This window comes from Monodon monoceros, unplaced genomic scaffold (genome assembly GCF_005190385.1).
Source record: "Monodon monoceros isolate NGI ecotype Baffin Bay Population unplaced genomic scaffold, NGI_Narwhal_1 Super_Scaffold_21, whole genome shotgun sequence".
In the NCBI taxonomy this organism is placed as follows: Eukaryota; Metazoa; Chordata; class Mammalia; order Artiodactyla; family Monodontidae; genus Monodon; species Monodon monoceros.
Genome location: NW_021703778.1, coordinates 72,351,179 through 72,370,996, shown reverse-complemented (window position 1 = coordinate 72,370,996; position 19,818 = coordinate 72,351,179).

The following is a 19,818-nucleotide window of genomic DNA, read 5'->3' as shown; positions in this document are numbered from 1 at the left end:
AAGATTACTATGATACCTAATACAATGTAAATGCTATGTAAATAGTTGCCCCTGTGGCAAATTTAGGTTTTACTTTTTGGAACTTTCTGGAATATTTTTTATGACAGTTGGTTGAATCCACAGATGCAGAACCCACAGATATGGAGGGCTGACTGTATATCTAAAGGTTTTTAAATCAAGAACTGGAAGTTTAAACATTTTACTTCAAAATATGAAGATAAATACAAGAGATAGCCAAAAAAATGGCAAGTGCTTGCCTCTAGGTTTTGGGAAATCAGGGCTGGGAGGGCATGGGGCAGAGGACCACTGCTCTTCAGCAAAAGCCTCGTGGAACCATTTGACAGTTTAAATTATAATACTTATATACTACCTTGTTAAAACTGCAAATCAACTTTAAAAAATTAATCACAATGGGATTTGAAATCTGAAAAACTTGGGTTGAAGTCTAAACTCTGCCATCCACTCCCTGGAGAACCTCAGGTAAAAGCCTTGGTTTCCCCACTTATAAAATAAAAACCCGGCTGCTTGCTTTTTCAGGCTGCTCTGAGAATTCTGCCAGACAGTGAATGTGGAAGCAAGTTTTCACCTGGCAATCTCTGTACAAGTGAAGCAAACACGGTGATGAATGTTTCACCCGCTGCTGGGTTTGGCCAGTGAAATAGAATGTGGTGGTTGTGCTTTTTAGATAATAGTGTTTCCAAAAGGCAAATCCCTTTTGGTTGTAGAGGCTTTAAAGGTCTCACTCTGAGACAGATTGTCTCATCAGAAATACTAACATATCTGGATGACTTGCAAACCAGCCACCAGCTAAATTTGCTGCCTCCTAAAATCGTTTGGGGATATCTCTCGGACAGGCCTGGCCCCAAACACATTTATGAAGGCATCCAAGACTGCCTTTGGCGTTCCTGCTCCCTTCTGGCCCGAGGTCTCTCTAGCCTCCAGCCCAGACACTCAGGACCCCTGTCCCTTCCTCCCGTTCCTCAGACCTCCCTCTCCAAACAGTTCCCTCTCTCTGAGAGGAACTGAGAACCTAACCGCACCGTAGGCCCACAGTAACTTATGTCGGACCACCCCTTTCCCAGGAGAATGTGTGTATAGACATGGAATAAAGCATTAAGCTAAAGAAATAAAGCTCTAATGTGAATTATGCAGAAACTAGACATTAAAGAAGTGTACTTAGGTAAGTGATGACACCCTAGCCCTTCTATAATTATATCACACACATAAATGAGAGTTGGAATCTCTCTTTTCACACACTCCCACCCCCACCCCACCAACCCCCACCAATCCGATGGACCCTACTCTGAGGGTCTATGCACTTCAAACTAATAGAATCCTGGGACTTTACAGATAGTCCTTGGAAGGTATCTTCTCTGCCTTCCTGGTGCAAGAAGTCCCTTCCCAGCATCCTTTGACCTACAATTATCCACCCTCTAGGCCAAGGATGACCTTCTCCCTTCAAGCCCTAGCCTCATGCTACTGTTGGGTGGTCTTAGCATTAGAAGAGACTTCCTCTTACCAATTTGAATTCTGCCTCCGTTGATTTTAACTCCTTGGTCCCATTTCCACTCCCCGAAAGCAAATAGAATAGCAAGTTGATCCTCCTCTTCAATGATGGCCCTTTGTTTATGTGAAGACATTGTTTTGTTTGGCATTTTGCAAAGTGTGTCTCATTGAACGCTGGTTCCAAGGGATGTTGCTAAGAGGTACGTGATGAAATGGTTGGGCGGTCAAACAGGTTTGGAGAATGCTGAGCTAATTGAACTTGCCCAGGGTTCTTTACTGTGGGACTTTGGGGGCCTTTAATAAACTAATGCACCAAATCGTGCTCTGAGAATGGGATTTAGCTAATGCTGTGTTTTTCAGAGTTGTGTAACCTTAGAAGGCTCCTTTAGTGGGAGTCTTATAGGATCAGTGTTGGGGAATTACTGGACCCGGGAGCTGGGAGTCGCTGGTGTGCGGGATCCGGCTTCTGCCAACTCACAGCGGCTGAAAGTGCACATCTCTCCCACCTCTGCGTTCCGTGATGGCACGTGGGGAGCTTGAAATCGGCCACAGTGGGAGTGGTTACACCACAGAAACTGGCAAATGCTACAGATCAGGGCTCTGTATTCCCAGAGAGCTGATCGTTCAAACATTTATCGGCCCGCCACTCAGTCAGAGGCCTTGGGTTAAACCAGATACTTGACCTGGGACAAGTCATGCCACCCCTCCAGGTCTCTGCCCCATCCATCTGAGTCTGTGAACTCAGCATCCTTTCCTCCTCTGAGGCCCTGCGGCTCCTCTCAGAATGCCCTGCTAGGTTCAACATCCCCAGTGGATTCTCCGTACGTCCTGATTGCCCCATCTCTCATCACCTTGGCTGGCTGCTCCAGACCAAATGACCTCTAGGTGGTCAGTTTCCCTTTCAGATGGAAGTTTCTGGAAGGAGACACCATCCCCCAGATGTGGCCTGGACAGTGCCCAGATGCATCTGAAGGGAGAAGACTCCTGTACCAGGCGGTCCAAGGTCTCCAAAACGGCACCTTCCTGCCTCTCTCACTGACACCAGGCCTCATTAAAGGGTGATACGTTCAGGTTCTGGGGTGCAGTGTGAATCCTGTCTACTGTGTGACCTTGAGTAATTAGATTCTCTGTGCCTGCCTCAGCTTCCTTAGTTGCAGTCTTGGGAAATAATAGTACTTAGCTATGTGGTCATTGTCAGTATTAAATGAGAGGACACTTGTAAAGTACTTAGGGGAGTGTCTGGCATGGAAGTGCTCAACAAAGGGCAGCTTTCATAACTTGTTGTTGTCATTAATCAATGACGGCAATCTTTCCCACTGCTCTCGATGCCATTGGTGCCCTGCCCAGATCCTCGTTCTCCCAACCCCCAGCTGTTGTGAGTGTTCAGTGCTAATAGCTCACAGCTGCACTCTTCTCTGGACCATCTCGCTCAGCAGACAGGAGACCCCTCTCCAGGAGATACCCAAGAGGTCACAGTCTCCTCCCACCTACCCTAAGGGCCAGCCCACAGCTGACTGACTGACACAGGGATACGAAAGCTTTGCTTCACTGGGGGAACAGCCCCGTGGTCCCATCCATTCTCTGTAGATCAGTCTTCAGCTGAAACCACATCTTCGTGTAACTGCTTCTCCTGCATCCCTCACTTTCTTACAGGTTTTTCTGGAGACCACTCCCTTCATAAATGAAGTACAGGGGAGTACCTGCCTCAGGGTTCTGCTTCTAGGAACCAGACCTAAGATACCCACAGAGCCTGGATACAGCCTTATCGTAGCGTCTTACGTAGACCCTGCCCATGATCAGAGTTGGCCTGAGAAGGAAAACCTATTGGTCTCTCCTGCTCCAGGTCCTGCCCTCTTCCTGGCTTGGTTGGAAGACTGTGCGGGGCCGTCACAAGTACAGGGATGGCCTGCATGAGGCACGAAGGTGAAACTGAACATTGTTTAGCAGCAAGTAGAGAAGCAGCAAGAGATGAGGCTAGACAGATAAAGCAGGACCGAGGAATACAAGGCCGTATCTGCTGGGCCAAGCCTTGATTTAAGATGTCCAAGATTTGAGTTAGGTGACCCACAGTCCAGTGCCAGCTCTACCCCTCAGTAGCTGTGTGAACTGGAGAGATGATTATAGATCTTACCTCACAGGGTTGGGATTACATGAGAGAACACTTCGTGCATTTTATAGTGGCTGTGGTTGCCGCCTGTTGTTTCTGCTTGTCAAGCACGTACTTTCCCCTTTTCTGATCTTGGTATCATGTGGTTCAGGTGGGCCTATGCCAGTCTTTCCCTTGAAGGGCGGCTGAGTAATTATGATTGGCCCACAGATGGGCATGTGACCCAAGTCAGGCCAATGATGGTTATCCCCACCTCTGGTCTCTCTGTCTCTAAGGCCCAGGTAAGCTTGGAATTGCTAGGGGCCATTGCTGTCACCACATAGAGCAAGCTGCTCTGGGAATGAAGCCAACGTGGAGAAAAGCAGCATTTGCCTGGATAACCCAGAAACCCTCCCTCAGAAAATTCCTTTAAAAATTATAACAAATGTGTTGTAAAGGTATATGTATAAGATGTCTAACTGAGCTTGCAAAATATATGGGGAACCACAAGGAGTCCTAAGTGAAGATGAGGCAAAAATCAGAGCATTTGACATATAAATTGAGGTTGTAGCTGCCTTTGGGCCGGGGTGGGCAGTGTCAGCCTCTATAACCTAGACTAGTGATTGGATTCTCACATGGAGCGAGAGATAACGCTTTGAGCCTGTGCTGAGTTTGAGATGAGAAGCCTGCATAAAGGTGGGATTGTTCAGGCACTGTGCTGGGAAAACATCTTACACAGGGAGATTAAAGGAAAGCTGTTTGTCTTTTTTCTTTCTTTTTTTTTAATTGAATGTGTGTCTTGGCCTGAGCTCTGAAGAGGGAAAGTCTCCCCTGATCATTTATAATGCAAGTCTATGTCTTGTGAAGGGTTGAGGTATGTCATGGTATTAACCTGCATGGTCTGGGAATCCCCAAATCTATAAATTAACATGAAAATTATGCTAGGATAGATAGGGATACTCCTGGAGGATTACGCAGAAGCAAACTCAAGACTCTTTTGGCAATGTGCCATCAATGCAAAGACTTCTCCACAGATAAATCTCCATTGAAAGTAGCCTTATAATCCTACATAACAAAACACGCAAAGAATCCATCCACCTTGAGCGAGAGTCAGGAGACTCAACAAATAGCAATATTAGACCCTAACACCCTCCACCCACAAAAATTCCAGGTAGCAGAACTCCTAGTCTATAAAAAATAACTAGGCTTGAAATGAACAAAAATGTAAAAGGAAGAATCAATAACATAGGAAGGAACATGGAAATATGAGAAAATAACTTTCACATTGCAAAAAGAACCTGATGGAATTACTAGAAATGAAAACAGTACAGCCAGCTGATATTTAAAAAAGTGGATTAGTGGGACTTCCCTGGTGGTGCAGTCGTTAAGGACCTACCTGCCAATGCAGGGGACACGGGTTCGAGCCCTGGTCCGGGAAGATCCCACATGCCGCGGAGCAACTAAGCCCGCGCGCCCCAGCTACTGAGCCCGTGCGCCACAACTACTGAAGCCCGTGCTCTGCAACGAGAAGCTGCTGCAGTGAGAAGCCTGCGCACCGCAACGAAGAGTAGCCCCCGCTCGCCGCAGCTAGAGAAAGCCTGTGTTCAGCAACGAAGACCCAATGTAGCCAAAATTAAATAAATAAAATAAATAAATTTATAATAAAAATAAAAAGTGGATTAGTTAAAAAGCTGATTGAACACAACTGGAGAGAGGATTAGTGAACTTAAAAGTATATTTTAGGAAAATACTTAACATGCAGAGAGTTAAAAAGATAGAAATATGAAAGAGTGGTTAAGAGATATGGAGGACAGGATAAGAAGGCCCCACATACATCAGATGGGAGTTACAGAGAAAGAGGGAGAGGCAATATTAGACAAGTATAATGGATACGAATATTTCAGAATTACTGGTCAGCATTAATCCTCAAACTTGGGAATCACAGACAGTCCCAATCAAGATAAATAAAAATAACCCCATCCCTTGAAAACCACACTTTGTACTAAGACTGTAGAGCATCAAGCACACAAAAAAGGTCTTAAGAGGGATAATAGAGAAAAGATAGATTACTATAAAGGCATGACGATTAGTTGCTTTCAATAGCAACTGTAGATAAGGAAAAAATGGAATGTCTTTAAAGAGTTGAGAAAAAACACTGCCAAATTAGAATTCTAATTGAGAGTCAGAATAAAAGGAAAAAAAGTAAAGGCATCTCAGACAAAGACTAACAGGGTCCTATTAACAGATCCTCTCTGAAAGATCTATGGCAGGATTACTTAAAGAAAAAGACAATTCTACCTGGAAGCAAGGACTGAGATGCAAGAAAAACTAGTAAGGAAAGAAAATGGTTAAAATGTGGATGAATCAAATCACATGTTTTCTTTATAAAGTATAGTGACACTGTAAAATATTTATAGGGTATAAAACAGTGTGGATCTAAAGTACTGGATAGAATAAAGATGGGGAGGGGCTGATAGTGGTTAAAGCATTCTAAAGTCTTATATTGTTGGGTGATATGGATTTGTATTAACTTCAGGCTTTATTAAGTCAAGTGTACATGTTAAAAAATAAATTAAGGAAACCGCTAAAACAATGTGTAAGCCACAAACTAGTAAAAGGAAAAGAAGGGAATAAAGAAAAAAAGGTTCACTCAATCAAATAGGAGAAAGAAAAGCATAAAAAAGGCAGAGTTTTAAAATGAATGCAAAACTTAAAATTGTATAAATAAATCCAAATAGATTAGTAATCACAATATTTTTCAATGGGTTAAAATTTCTCGTTGAAATTCAGAGCTTTTCAGATTGGATTTTTAAAAATGTCAGCTCTGTATTGTTTAAAAGACATGCCTAAATCTTACGGGCACTGACAAGTTGAAAGCAAAAGGATAGTAAAGCTGCCATGAAGGAAAACAGAGTTGAGAGATAGAGGAAAGAAATGTTCTTGATGGCATCAGTTAAAACTTAGAATCCAGCCCTTACCCCTTGAATATCCACTTACGTGAACCTGTAAATATCTCATTCCTCCCCGCCAGTTTGTAAACTTGTTTGAGTTGGATATTTTCACTTGCAGCCAGAAGATGACTGATCAGGGCAGAGATGGACAAAGGTTACTCTAAGAAGGGCAAGGTGAGAGTCATGCTTTAGAAAAATTAGCCTGGTGGCAAGAGGAAGAGAGGGTTGGAGAGGGGAGAGTTTGGAAATAGGTAGTGGACAAGGCAGACATCCAAGCAGGAGGTGAGGAGAGCTGGATTAAGGAAGTGCCAATAAAACTGGACAAGAAATGGAAAGGTTCCCAGAAACCTGAGTTGAAGGTTTGACTTGTCTAAGCTTAGAAGTCTTTATTCGCATAGGTCCTGAGAGCACGCTAGGGTTTGTAAGACATTAATTGTGGGGCTTCTCTGTCCTGAAGAGAACCTTCTGAAAATATTTCCAGGTGCTCAGCCAACCTAACAAAAGGTCATTAAAAAACAAAACAAAACACATCAGCAAGACTATTTCAGTCACACCTTGGATCAAAGTGATGATGTCTGGAAATCATTAACTCAGGAACAAGGGCTCAGTAAGCATACGTAAAGCTATGCTTTGCATCTCAGATGAGTTGATTTATATATTTCTAGGCAAAAGCCCAGGAACATGGGTGTCTGCAGATGGGACATGTAGGGGTATCTGTTATCTTTCTGAGCTTTATTTTTCTTACATGTTAAATGAGGCATTTGGACCAGATCACCCGCATCCCTTCTCACTGTGAAATTCTGTGAGTTTATTTTTTCTTTTCTTTTTCTCGAGTGTGAGATACCTGAGGAGAGAAGCTCGTGTGGTTCTTTCTGTGTCTCCAAGGACGTCTGTGAGTGTTTTCCCCCATGGCTCCAGACGCCTGCCCACCTGCGTGTGTGCATACAGCCATTCGTTTGTTCCTCCTTTCCTCTCCTCCTCCCCTCGCTGCCCCGCCTTTCCCTCTCCCCCTCCAAGTCTAGGAGACGCGTCAACATCTCTCAGTTATGTGATGTTCTCAGCAGGAGGATGGAGCCAAATAATGGTGTTTCTAGTTATTACTCTGATGAATCACAGGGGAACAGCCTTCACCAAGGTAGCACGGCTTGCATAAAATATGTTCATTCAATTAAAATAAAAAGAAATTGAAAAATAAGATACTGCCAACATGGGGCTCTGAGTTATGTAGGGTTTATGCAGTGATTCCATTTGCAATTCAAGCAAGAAACACAGCAGAGAGGCACCTGGGAGCAAGCTCCTTGGAGTGGGGGAAGGGTTCCCACTGCCAGCGAAAAATCCTGTGCCTCAGATGAAGTTTCTGGGACAGGGAAGGGGGAAGTGTAGATAGTCCTTGGCCTCCCGCAGCCTAGTCTGAGCAAGAGATTCTGTGCTAGAGATACTGTGGCTCCTAACAGGGAGGACTGGTTGGCCTGTGACCTCTATGGCCCAGGTGGCCATGTTTTATACCATGTGACTCCCTGCCCCATAGCCTCAGCGGATCGGCTCAGGCACGGCCACCCGACTCAGAGACATCAGACTGACCTGTGTCAGGTGGCCTGGCACAAAAAGATGGGCAGAGCCATTGCATTCTGTTTTTCTTTGACCCTGGAACTGCACTTGGACCTGGTACCAAGAAACATGGAGAGAAGGAAGCAGTTAACAGTGGAGGCTGTGAAGGAGAGCTGGGCCATGGTAGCCACATACAAACTGAAGTTATGAGGGAGCAGAGACTCAAAAAGACAGGGAATGGAAGTCAGGAGACAGCAGAGGTGCTATGCGATAGGCAAGACCATGCAGGCCACAAGAGAGGCGGTAAGAGGAGCTATGTGCCCGGCATTGTTCTAGAAGCTGAAAAAGAGACAAAGGTCCTCTTCATGCAGCTCATGTTTTAGTGGGCCATCCCTGAGGGGCTGCATGATTATACTTTGTACCATTCTCTATCAAGTTTATATTCCCCAAGCCCCAGACAGTTGTACTTTGAGAATATCAGCTCCCACTACAGGGTAGGAATTTGGTGTGCAAGCAACAGAAATGAACTTTGGCTAACTTAAGCAGAAGAGGAGTTTTAAGGCTCATGGAGCTAGGAAAGCTATGAGGGTAGCTCGAAAGAATTGGAGAAGGAGCTTCAGGCATGAGACCTCTCACTCTATCCGTCTCTCGTCTCTGCTTGTTGTGCCAACTGCCTTCTGCACACAGACCCTGTGTGGCAGGGAGAATGGCTGCCATCAACCCACATTCCCAGTCTCCCTGCCCAGGGTCCTCAGTAAAAGGAGAGCAATCCCAGGGAAGATTCTGATTGGCTCAGCCTGGGTCACATGTACCCCCAGCGGACCAATCACAGTTGCCAGGGAGCAAGGCAATGTGACTAGTCAGGCCTATATACACAGCCACCTGTGGCCAGAGGCGTAGGCATCTTTATAAGATAAAGGGAGACAGAGGAAGAAACATGAGAGGAAGCAACAACAATAGTTACCATAGTCTAATAGAGGATGAAAAAAGAAAACCCCAAATGGCTGAAGCCGGATTGGCCCCAGGCCCCCTACTCTGCTGGCCTTCCCAGGTCTGGAGCAGCCCTTGAAGAAAGGATTTTGTACCATGGAACTTTGAGTCTGTTTACTAGTCGCCTCTGAGAAGGTGGCTGCTGGAATACATTAGGATAACTCGATTGTAAGATTTTAATGACATAACACTGAGACCTCGGGAGGCCTGAGCCCTGCAGTCGATCAATTCACATACCTTTCACTCAGACCTAAGTGACTGAAAATCATTTTGCTCCCCGAGCTCTTAAAGGTCAGGAGTTGAATGCTTCAAGAAAATCTCTTTCTCTATCACAGGAAACCTCTTGCATTTAGTGTCCTGTCAATCAGGAGCACCCCAGGAGGCTGAGGAAGGGGAGTGCAGAGAAAATGTGGCCTGTGTTCCTTTCTTTCCTCTTTTTTTTTGGCTAGGTTGGGGTGTGTGCGTGTGTGTGTGTGTGTGTGTGTGTGTGTGTGGCGTGGGGCTGCTGGCTGCAGGGAGCCCAGATAAGCCCGGGTTGTTAGAATTTACTTGTCTTCTCCCAAGTCATTGTTTGGTGCCAAGTTTGAACTCTCTGAGCGATAAAGCTCTTTCCCTCCAAAACAGGTCTGTTCCAGCTTGTGTCACAGTTTGGGAGAGAGACCGGGACAAGCTGGGGTCACCATCGAGATGGGGGCACCACCCCAGTCCCCCAGTCTTCTCTTTCAAGAAAACCTTTTCTTTCTAATCCACTCCTGTGGCTCAGGGCAGGTGTCCAAAATGCAAATGTAGCCCGGCGCCTCTGTGCCCCAGCTTGGCAGGGAATCTGAAGCTATGTGTCCCCCTCTGCTAACTGGCCTGCGGCTTAATGACATGCAAATGGGAGGGACACTGTCTGTCAAATGGGGCCTAATCCCTTTGTTCCTACCTGCCAGCCGGGTAGCCTTTTCTGAACCAGTTTTGGCTGTGAGGACAGCTGCGAGGTGCTGATGGGGAATGCTGGGCAACGGATCTGGTTGCCTGGTAACAGAGGCGGCTCTGGGGGGGGGGGGGGGGGCGGCTCAGGTGGCGGATGGGCCCTCAGGGCCGCACCACAGAAGTGGGGCTTCTCCCGCCCAGGGAGCTAAGGGCCTCCCAAGGATTTGGGGTTCTTTGGAGAGCTTGTGACCTTGATCTGAGGCCTCAGTTTTCTCACCTCTAAAACAAGGCGTGTGTTCTTCAAACAGTGTTTCACCAAGAAGAAGGAAGCCTGAAGGCCAGCTCCCATCTCCAATGCAGCCTGAGCAGCTCTGTCTTATAAGTTGGGGTTCTGAGTTTTAAAAAAAAACGGAAAGATTCATCTGCTAAAATAAATATTTGAGAGGCATTAGATTCAATTATCTGCCATGCCTTTCCCATCTCCCGTGGGCTGTGTGGTTTGCCTTACAGAGGCCCCGTCAGATAGACCAACCCAGGTAGCTCCATCTCTCCCTTTCTTAGATGGTTCAACTGAAGCCCAGAGAGGTGAAGTGAGTTTCTCAGAATCACACAGCGAGGTAGTGTTGTGCTGAGATCAAACTGTGTTCTACAGATCCTAGGTGGGAGTTCTGTCTGCTGAAACTCTCTGCAGAAGAGGCAGGGTAGGGTTAGGAGAAAGACCTGACCCCTCAGTGGATTCCAGCCCTGACATCGCATGCATGTAAGCGGGTCAGAGAGTTTGGTGCTCAGATTTGGTTGGCCATGGGAGGAAGATTATGAGGCCAGTACTGACCTTGGCTTCTTGGCCAGTTGTGTGTGTGTGTGTGTGTGCGTGCGTGCACGCGCGTGTGTGTGCGTGGGCACGCGCGCTGGGCTATTCAGCACCCAACTGTCTGTTCTTTTTTGTTTGTTTGTTCGTTTGTTTGGGGTTTTTTTTGCGGTACGCGGGCCTCTCACTGTTGTGGCCTCTCCCGTTGCGGAGCACAGGCTCCCGACGCGCAGGCTCAGCGGCCATTGCTCTCGGGCGCAGCCGCTCCGCGGCACATGGGATCCTCCCGGACCGGGGCACGAACCCGCGTCCCCTGCATCGGCAGGCGGACTCTCAACCACTGCGCCACCAGGGAAGCCCTGTCTGTTCTTTTAACAGCATCTTGTGGACCAAATGCTGTCTTCGCCATGGTAGCGAGACTGCCTCGTGCATGCACATTCAGCCAAGGTTTACTGCGTACCTGCCCGGAGCTCTGCACCCTGTGGGAGGACTCCAGGGAGTTTACAGTCCCATCCTTGCCACCGGGCCCCCTCAATCCGGGGGAGGAATCAACACACGTCTGACACTCTGGCCAGGGCACGGTCCTTGTGGGTTGTCAATTCCAGCTGACCTGCAAGTCCACCCATTCCTGACTCGTTCTCAAGACTCTAGACTGAGCAGAGCTGGTCTCTGCTGACTAGTCCTGGACCTCACTCAGATTCAGGGAGGTCCCCACCGATTTTGTGCAGGCTCTGGGTGAGGACTTCCACTCTCCAACTCATTGAATCCTCCCGATAATCTGTTTAGGCAGGGACAATTATCATCCCCATTGTGCAGCTGGGAAAACTGAGGCTCAGCAGGGAGGGAAAGTGCCATGACCAAGGTCAACTGGCTATTAAGAGGCAGAGGAAAGGGAACAAGGGAAATAGCTTCTATAATTACAAATCTGTTATTTCCTTTACTACATCCAAGCTTTCCTTTAAGAAGTTCTCTGGGGACAGGTTCACCAAATGACCCCAACTCCCTTGTTCTATTAGTAAGCTAATGGAGGCAGCTTGGTCGAGTGGAAAGAGCCACAGGAGGTTGGGTTGGAGTTCCCACCCCCTTCGTGGCCACTGTGGGCCTCTCTGGTCCTGGATCCTCCCACCTGGACAAGGGGAGGTTGGGCCAGCAGCGCTGAGTTTCCTCCCAGCCCCTGCCCTCCTTGTCACCACAGATTTCTCAGGCCCCAACCAGGTCCTTGGCTGAATTACAGTTCATCAGACCCTGAAAAAAATGAAAAAATCTGCTAAAATTTGCAGAGAGCCGTGAATTTGACTGTTTTCTAACTAAAGCTGAGGGTGCCAGAGGGGATATTAACTATCTCTGGGATTTATCGATCTCTCAGTCCCAGGCTACTTGGGAAACAATTAGAGGTCAGCATGTAACAGAAAATGAAATTTGCAGCTGTCAGATCAACCATTTGGAAATATTCCCTTGCCCTTTTAGCTCCGTTTTCTGTCAAGAGAAATCCTTCTTGGGAACAGAACCGACACGCGGCTGGGCAGTCAGGCATTGTGTATGCGGAGAGGGCAGCCGTGGACTCCAGTTAGCTTGGCCCTGCTGGGAGAACGCTGGCTGGAAGCCTGGGGGCCCGTCCTGCGCGCTGTGTACTCTCTGTGGGATTTGGGGCAGGTCATCACGTTCTCTGGGCTTCGTGGGGATTTTCCCTCATCTGAAAAATCCTACCTGGGGGTAAAAGTCTCAACTTCTACCAAACAAGTGTTTGGCTGCAGCACACGTGGTTTGATGCGAAATTTCCCTCCTTGGAAACACTCCGAGTTGCTAAATGACAAATATAGGTCTTTGCTGTCTCCTCCCCTCTTTCTAACCCATCTCCATCCCCTGGCACCCTATCCTGCCCTTCAGCCCAGGCCTAGCTTGTGCTCGGCCAACTCTTAGTTCAGTCCCGGCCAAAACATCAACTCATACTGGCTTAATGTTACTCCATCTAAAAGTAATTGTGTTTTAACGGGAGACTGGGAGACCAAAAGACACCATGAACCAGCGAAGGAAGGGTTCACCTGGGAGAAGGAATCTCTTTCTAGGTGGACTTAGAAAGTGATGTTCTAAGTTTTCTAAGTTCCCCACTCCGGCCCCATCCATCAGACATCCGGGGAAATCCTAAACTGAACAGAGGTCAACAGTTTCCTTAACTGCAAGACTCAGGGCCTTTCTGTCTCCAGGAGGGTAACAGAGCATTTGCCATATCCCTGACTTTTCGTCCTGGAACACCCAGAGGGCCTAGTGTTTAGAGGAGATCATTTTTGGGCAATTCGGAACTAGCCTCACCCCTTCACTTTAGAGCCGAAGAATCTAAAGCCCAGGCAGCTCACAAGGGCCAGAGACGGGTCCTGGGCTCGGGTCTCTGCTTTCTTTCCCGGCTGTTTACACAGCCTGCCTGCTTTGTGCTGAAGACACTGCTTAGTCTGGTCTTGCCAAGGCCCACTTCGCTGAGAGCTTCCAGAAAGCCACTCTCTTGGACTCCTTGCACACCCTGCTAGATGGGGCTGGTTATCCGCTCCCCCACCCCCAGGCACAGCTGCAGGAAGTTTTACAGCTCCTGAGGGGACCCCCCCACCCCCACCCCACCCCCCCGCCCAGGTGGAACACAAATTCCTTTTTGTTTTCCCTTGCCTGGATCAGCTCCATCCTTGAAATGTTGCGTATGAGTAGCTGAGCTCAGGAGCTCGTGGCAAGGAGGATATCACCTGGGGTGCTGTTCTCTGAGCAGTTTGGTCAGGTCACGCCAGCCCTGCATGTCCATGTGGCCGGCGCCTGGGGACCCATGTTCCTGGCATCTCTGCCCCAGGCAGGGGAGCTGGACAGACACCACTGCTTGGGCTGCAAGCCTGCGTAACTGTGTAGCCTGGATCGAGCGATAGAAATCTGATGGCTTGAAAATGAGGGGCACCTTCGTCCTGCAGTGTCTCTGCCCACCACGGGTGGCCCCCAAACCTATATTTGCAGTCTTTGCAACCTCTCTTACGTGAGCCCTCTCTTCTCCAATCTTGCTGTTACCACCCCGAGACCCAGGTTCCCACCCCTCCCCTTTAGTATCGCTGCAGCTTTCTAGGGGTTCTCTCTGCTTCTACCAGACCTACTTTCCTCCAGCCAGGCCCCCCGTCTGCCCCCAGCCACTCGCAGCCCTGAGCCCTCGCTCTTTATGGGCGTGAATCTCCCCCACCTGGCTCTAAAACTCCCCAGGAGTGGGTCATGGTCACACAACGCTGTGAATACACTAAAAACGACTGAATTGTACCCTTTAAAGGGGCGGGTTTTATAGTCTATGAATTATATCTCAATAAGGCTGCTATTGAAAAGAAACGAAAAACAGCTCCCTAGGCACCCCCTCTGTCTATCGCACTGCTTCTCAGACTTTTCTGCTGAAGCACCCCCATAGCAAAGGAGAGGGGATGGTCCCCCCAGGTCTGAAAGGAGCCTGAAATTGCCTGTCTCAATCATTTGTTCATTCATTTACTCATTCAGCAAGTATTTTTTGGGTGCACTTTCCACGTGTTAGAAATGTAGTAATAATCCAAGCAAGTGTAAGGCGACCCTCTTGCAGCTTAGTCAGAAAATGTCTCCGAAGTCTCATGCCTTAATTTAAAGCTGCGTGTACATTTTGCATTCTAGTCAGTCATCTAATTTTAATGTAACATACGTTGCTGCTCTGGGACGATGCTCCTTGCTGGCCCAGGGCTTCAGGTACCCTCTGCCCCCTCACCGTACTCCCCTACGGGGGGACCTTAAGCTGTAGAGGGTGCTGTGGTTGACCCTTCAACATCTCACCCCCTCTGCCTCCTTGGGTAGCAGCCTGCATTTGGGAGGTTTGCCCTCAGCCCAGAGGGAGTGCCTGTTTGGTGTAGTGATTGATTCAGGAAGGGGCGTGTGATCCAATTCTGACCAGTGAGACATGAGGCGAGAGGTTTCTCCGGAAGCCCCCTCTTGCTCTCAAGAGAGGACTGTGGAAACCTGTGCTCTCTTTCTCTCTCTTGCAGGAAATGAACAAGAAGGTCCTTTGCCCTAACTGCTCGCCCTGTTTGCAGACCTGTTGTATCCATGAGAACCAAGCAGACATATAAACGGGAAAGCTGTCTCTTTGAGAAAATCAGCAGAAATGATGGAGCTAGAGCCCTGATAAAGCTGGACCTGAAGCTCTCCAGTTGCACGCTTCAATATAAAGTAGGTCAAGTTTGTGTTAGGGCAGCTGTGAGCACTCTCATGACTGGGAAGGACCTCAGTTCAAAGTAGAACCTCTTCACCAAGTTTTTAAGCCTTCCATAACGTGTACTCAGTCCCCTACACACCTCCTCAAACTTAGGTGGGTTTAACACCTCCTTCAGCAGCTCCTCGTCATGCTGTTCCTTCAGATTACACACTGTTCCCTGAATCTACCATACTTTTCCACATCTGCCTTCCTTTGCTCGCCCCTTCTTACCCCAGAGGCATATCCGGGGATGGTGGCATCCTCGAAGCACAGGCAGCTGCCCAGGCTAGCGTCTGCTTATTAGGACTGGGCTGCATCTGCCGCTCTCTGCAGAGAAGCCTGAGGCCTCCCAGTGCCTCTCATTGAGCTGCCCTGGCCCCGCCTGTGCAGACACTGGGGAGACAGTGAGGAGGGACAGAAGAGGTAGAGATGCGGAGGTAGGGAAGGGGAGCAGAGGGGAGACATTCAAAGGATGCCAGAAGGAAAGGTAGCGTGAGGAGGAGAGTAGAAAGAAAGGGGTAGGAGGGGGGAGGGAGGATGGGCCAGAAGGAGAGGAGGGAGGAGGGATGAGCCAGGGCTTGAGAGAAGCATGGGAAGGAGCAGGGAGGGGCGGGGATGAGCATGCTGCAAGAGCGGAGCGGCGAAGGAGCCAGTAGCGCACCACATGAGCGCATAGCTGAGTTCCAGTGGGAGCAATTTTATCAACAGCACTTTACCATACAAGTGATTCTCATCACAGCTGGTGCCAGGTGGGTTGGGAACAGCAGTAAAAAAATAGTTTTATTAAAAAAAAATCATCCAGGTTATTTGAAAACACTGTATACACACACCCCTTCAGGCTCTAGTGGGAGAGGCCAGGGTGTGCAGACAGCTGCACAGGGACTGGCCCCAGCATGGTGGTGGGAGGGATAGGCGCCCCCCAACACACACACACACACACACACACACACACACACACACACACGCGCGCGCGCGCGCCACAGGGGGAAGTGCACAGCTATTAGGGTCTCCGCAGAAAGGGGCTGATCTGGACTCTTGGTGGAGCCCAGCCAGCTGAGTTGGGAGTTGGCACCCCTGGCAAGGTTGTGGGCCAGAAAGAGAGGAGGCTCTTCCGGAGCCCCTGCTAGACACCAGGCCCTGTGCCAGGAATGTCCACACGTGTGACTCTGTGTCATAAGAGGCGCTCTCTAGCCGAGACAGAACTTGTCTGGCGCACACAGCCTCAGGAAGTAAGGCCGTGTGTCACAGAGGACCAAAGAAGGCTGGAAGAATCAAAGAATGTCAAAAGAATTGTAAAACCACAGCCAGTCACATTTTAAAGGGTCTCCAAAGGTCACCGGAAGAGTGCTTTTGGAACTGTATTGTTTGGAGCCCTGGGGTTCTGGGGAAGAGGCAGGGGGAGCCGGTGGTCACAGCTCCACTTCACTTTGATGCCGATCAGAGCAATTCTGGTTTTCTTTTCCGTGTCATTTAATATTGGGGTTTTACCAGTTTGCTTTTAACCATATGTAAAATGAGTTAATACCAAGGAAAAATAAATCCTGCTCTACTTCAACCCATTTTGCAGACAGAGAGACTGAGACCCTGAAAGTTTCCCTCAGCTTGCTGGTGACAGAGTCAGGATGAGTGCCCCTCTTCAAGGTGCTCTTCCCACCAGCAGTTTTTCTTCAGTTTATTTAATGAGAACACATGGTTCCTGGGGGCTGGTGGGAGCTGGGGGTGAGAGGTTTATTTTTCACATTGAGATGGTGTTGATGTAAGCACCAGGTTTCAGGATTTTCTATCTCCGACTGCGCTCTCCAACTATCAAGAGTCTTCTCCTGGCAGATAAGCAGTCCTTGCATAGCTAATGTATTATTTCCATAACATATTTATTGATTCTAAATATCTGAGAGGGGAGATTTTATTGTCTCCTTGTCTCTCTCTCTTTTTTTTTTAAACCATGTGCCTCTCCATGGTGGTGGTTTACTTAGAGCAGCAGTGTTTCATCCACCAGAGTGGATTTAAACTTTATCGCCCTCTCCCAGTTTTATGGCTTCTGCCGGGTGATAGTGTAAATATTCCCGGGATTGTTAATGTTTCCTAATGTGAACAGGGAGTAGAGGTCTATGAACAAATGGTTTGTTGCTAGCTGGATGGAAAATGCAATTTTTAGATCTTGAAACTAAACAGCACCTTGTGTTTGGATAGTGGGTGACGTTTCTCAAAGCTTGGTTTACCAGGTATCACCTTATTGACCCTCACAACAGCTCCGTGAAGTAGGAAGAGCAGGAAGCCCTACTTTACAGAGGGGAAGCGAAGACCCAGTTAGGGCCAGTTTCACACACAATACTGGACTATAATTAACGCTGTGATTTTTTTTTTTTTTTTTTTTTGCAGTACGTGGGCCTCTCACTGTTATGGCCTCTCCCACTGCGGAGCACAGGCTCTGGACGCGCAGGCTCAGTGGCCAAGGCTCACAGGCCCAGCCACTCCGTGGCATGTGGGATCTTCCCGGACCGGGGCACGAACCCGTGTCCCCTGCATCGGCAGGCGGACTCTCAACCATTGCGCCACCAGGGAAGCCCAACGCTGTGATTTTAGGTAAGCCGTTCTGAGAAGCCAGCTTGCACACACCCCAGCTAGGAGCTTTGTAGGTCCTGCTTCCTTCTCTCCACCATGTGAGGAGTTGCTCCCTTTGGGATAAAGGTGGATTTGTTCCCTTATTTCCACCCATTCAGCTCTCTCACTCATTCTCTGACTAAACCAGGGTCTGGCATTCAGCAGAGGTCTGTTAGTGAAGTAATGAAAGGCTTTGATTTTAAACAGGGAGAGAAATGCCAAGTCAGGGTCTACAGCACCAGCTGAAGCAGAACTGGTGACCAGCTCAGCCAACAGGTAAGAATCCGCTGGGGTGAGACCACCGCCTGTTTTTTGTGCATTTGCATGGGAGGAGAGGGGTCAAAAGTTGCTTGGTTTGGACCAAAGTATTGGAGAATACTTGGTTTTCTTCAAATGGTGACATATGCCCTTTGCAGTCCTATGTACCCTTGAATGAATGAATGATTGAATGCCAGAGGGTGATGCCCATGGGATATTACTTGGCCTGGAAGCCATAACAGAACTGATCCACGGTGCGTGGTGGAAACAGAAGGGCAGACTGTTCCTGAGCTGTGGGGTCAGCTATTCCTGGTAAGGGCTATTGGGTCTCCACAGTGGGGGGGCAGGGATGTTCTTGAGAGAGATGAAGAGGGGCAGTGCTTTACAGACACAACTTCTTGCGGAGCTGGAGAGACAAAGGCAGAGATTGAGAGATAAATGAAGGAATAGATCAATGAGAGTAAGTCACAAGTATGACCCACAAAAAGTAGGGTTGGCCTCAAATGATCAAGAACAAGATGCACATGACCTTGGGAGGTTTTTTTGAGCACATTAGAAGGAAAAAAATCAGTTCTGCCCTATGGGACCTTTGAATGTCACCACGGAGGCAGGATACTTGCATTTGTGAAGGCACAATCCTCACCTCCACCACTACCACACACACAGCATACACACCCACAACTGGCAGAGGAAAGGATGGACGGCCTGAAGCAGACCTCTCCGCCCCTTCAAATATGGCCAAGTGTCAAACCTGATTTCTGACCCCTCACCCAAGCCTTCTGCAATTCCTTGACTTCCCTTTCTCTGACCACACAACCAAGTGATTAATTATTTTCACGGTGAATTGCTGTAGGTCACCTTCTCTTCCTGGCTAGCCCCATAGTTTAGTTGCCGATCACCTCCTGCAGTTCTTTGCAAAGAGGTTTGTGCTTTGAAGGTGCTCAGCATAGGCCATAGACGGATTGAAGACGGGAAAAGAAGAGGTGTTTGGAACAGGACCCAGCCTCGAAGAGAAACGCAGGAGGAGAGAACCCACATTTCACTTCCCTCTGGTGGCATGTGCTTGGGAGGAAGGAAGCCAGTGGGGAGGAGAAATATGGGCAGCGTGGAGGGACATGTTTTGTCTGTCTACTCTCTCTTTGGGGAAACCACTCTCCTCCTTCTGAGTGTCTGTAGTTTGGGCAGGCAGGCGACACACCTGAGCAGTCATGTGACCAGGCCTGGCCAATCAGAGCTCTCTGTCCTGCTGGGCCCAGTGATTGGTTCAGTGCTGGGCAAGTGGGCCAATCAGAGTCCTCTCAGGATTTCACTGGGCTTCTGGAGAGAGAGGCTTCTCTACTCTCAGGAATAGCCAGTGATGATGGTGATTCAAGGCTGTTGGTGGCTGATTTTGCCAGTATGGGGAGTGCCTGCCTGAGAAGAAAACCAACAGAGAACAGTAGAATCAGGAGATGAGGAAAAGAGGGCGATTCCTGGTGTCTTGATGGAACCGGTGATTTAGCCTTGCTTGAAGCCAGCTTGCCTCTTGAACATCCCAATTTTATCAGCCAGTAAACCCCCTTCCTCTTTTCTTTTTCTTTCTTAAAATTTTTATTGGAGTATAGTTGATTTACAACGTTGTGTTAGTTTCTGCTGTACAGCAAAGTGAATCAGTTATACATACACATATATCCACTCTTTTAACATTCTTTTCCCATATAGGCCATTACAGAGTATTGAGTAGAGTTCCCTCCCCCTCCTTTTTTTTTTTTCAATTAAGACCAATAATTTTGTAATAAGAGTCCTGACTAATTAGGGAGTGAATAGTCAATGTGATTTACTCAGACTCTGGTTTCAAAAAATAGCTGTAAGTACTAGAGTGAAAATATGTGATAATGTCAGCAACTAGGAAAGAGGGAGCTTCCTTAAACTGTGAGAAGAGAAGGCC